This window comes from Osmerus mordax, chromosome 17 (genome assembly GCF_038355195.1).
Source record: "Osmerus mordax isolate fOsmMor3 chromosome 17, fOsmMor3.pri, whole genome shotgun sequence".
In the NCBI taxonomy this organism is placed as follows: domain Eukaryota; kingdom Metazoa; phylum Chordata; class Actinopteri; order Osmeriformes; family Osmeridae; genus Osmerus; species Osmerus mordax.
Genome location: NC_090066.1, coordinates 7,976,022 through 7,978,452, shown reverse-complemented (window position 1 = coordinate 7,978,452; position 2,431 = coordinate 7,976,022). Strand labels below are relative to the sequence as shown.

Here is a 2,431-nt window from a genome sequence, read left to right as displayed (position 1 = left end):
GTTATGCATTTCATTTTTTTTTTTATAATCTGACACAGGTTGTATAAGGGACCTCATGTCCAAAATAGACTTCACTGGAAATGACATTTCCCTGAGTAAAATTGAAATGAGTTCAGGCTCAACAGCTGTGAATTGTAGAGAAAACTGCACTCATTCAGACCGTTGCCAGTTCTTCACATTTGAGAAAAATGGGTAATGTGCTTGTACACTTTGTGTCATGGGCTAACAAACGATTTCATATACATGCAATTCAAAGATCACAAAACAGCACAAGTTGGTTTCCTGGTTTTTGTGCATGCAAAGAATAATCACTGTGTCTATATTTTGACTTCCATCCACAGGAAGTGCTACCTGAAGGCCTCACCTGCTGGTACAACATCGATTAAAATAACATATTCTCAGAACAAAACCTCAGGCTATTCTTTGAGAAACTGCAGTGGTAAAGGTGAGGACATACTACATCCATGTTAGAGACACGAGAGTCATGAGTAGTTATTTTGTTGGAACTGTTAGAGATCTCTGCAATAGTATACTGTAATGCAGTGAATGGCACCACTGAACATCCTACCACTTCTTCTACATCTGGTAATGTATCTCAAATTATAGTTAAAGTGAATAATGTCCTTGATCCTGATTTTGCCTTTTTTTCTCCTGATGCAGAAAAAAATGCAGTGAATGACACCACTGTAGATCCTACCACTTCTACACATGGTACTTATTCAACCCTCTCTTGTGACTAACAAAGAAACTAGGAGTGAGACAGAGTGATTTCCTGCTTGACAAAGTGTGTGTGTATGTGTCTAACTTGTTTAGGTCATATCCATGCAGACTACCTGCACTACTACAACACACCCAAAACCTGGCTTGCTGCCCTGAAGTTCTGTAAGGATCAAAACTCCACCCTTGTCCACATAACCAACTCCACTGTGCAGAAGGATGTGACCCAGCTCCTGTACAGCGAGGACCTGCACAGCGAGGATCTGCCTTGGGGAGTGTGGATAGGGCTGGAAAGGTACATCTTCCAGTCTAACGCTCGCTGGGTGTGGGTCAGTGGTGTGGAGGTGAACTTTACCCAGTGGCACCAATGCTTCCCCCTCAACACTCCTACCCTGTACTGTGGTAAGATGATCTGGGATGATGACGACAAGACACTAAAGTGGCTGGGTGCCTCCTGTCAGGAGGAAATCCCTTTCATCTGTCAAGGTATGTTAAAGACCAGAGTACAAATAGACTGATAATGCTGTTTTTGTGTGGTCCTATCACAGTGCTGATCTTTTTTAATCCAAATTATTTCATGTACTTACAGATCTGCACCACTAGAGGGCTCTCTACCTCTCAGTCTGGACTGGAGGATCTCATTAACCCAGGATGATGTGATCTACATTTTCCCTTTAATATAATTAAGAATCATCATATATTACATATTGCCTATATAGCTTAATGTATAGTCATACAAATATATTAAACATGTGTGCATATAAAGATAATCCACATTAAATGATTCATTCATTCAAATACTAGAACTTAGAACTGTTTGAACCATTGTTATACCTTTAACTTTCACTCTGTTTTAACTTTTACTTTGGGTATAATGGAAATTCTTTGTGTGTTTTGTTTTGAAAATAAAGGTTTGTTCAACTTGTTTTTGTTCAACTTTTTTGTGTGCCTTTAACCAAGCAGGAAACAAGGATAATTAGAAGCATTTGTAACAAACTTACTAATCGTCAATGTCAGAGCATGAGTGTTCCTGGTCTTGAATAAACCACCCTGTTAACGTTGGTGAGGATGAATGGATGAAAGTAACATGACAGTGATGTTGCTATTTCACTAACCCAGCACCCCTCAGTCATAACCAGCTCTACTTGTGTTTCAATGTGCTATAACAGGAAATCAGTAAATCAGTGAGAGAATACAGTTTAAATTAAATGTGGAAGACTCAAGTTGCCTAAAGTGTTTCATTCATACTTGTGGTCATATTGTGATATCAGCTATTGGGCTTGAACTCTAGGGTACTCACCCTTCAGGTTCACCATCGACTCTACAGCAAGGGGTCAGGATGTCTCAGAGCAGCACCAGGACTGATCTGCCAGCTGTGCAGGACCTCTACACCCAGTGGTGTAAGAAGAAGCCTGTTATCCACTCTAAAGTTAGAACTTTGGACGAAGCAAAATGGAACTCACAATATCCAATGATTTAAAACTTTAAGGATTAAGGATTTGTCCCTGGTGGTCCTGTTGGAAGGTGGGGTTGGAGTAGATGGGTCTGGACACAGAGTAGTGGTCTTCTGGAAGCTGGGGGTCCATGGCTGTCTGGACCTGCCTGGAGTAGAGACACAGACGTTCAGCAGCGGTTTAGACCTCAGATGTCCTGCATGCTGTAGCTTGATGTCTCTCCAAAAGCGACCCTAGGAACCAGGAGGTTGCCAATGACA

General features: G+C 41.2%; 1 long non-coding RNA gene across 1 annotated transcript; it reads left to right on the top strand.

Moving 5' to 3' along the window:
* Positions 1-542: 542 nt before the first annotated feature.
* On the top strand, positions 543-1,608 carry LOC136960036 (uncharacterized). The gene is made up of 3 exons (XR_010878810.1): positions 543-711; positions 829-1,203; positions 1,307-1,608. It is a non-coding gene; the product is annotated as an uncharacterized lncRNA (long non-coding RNA).
* Positions 1,609-2,431: the final 823 nt, after the last annotated feature.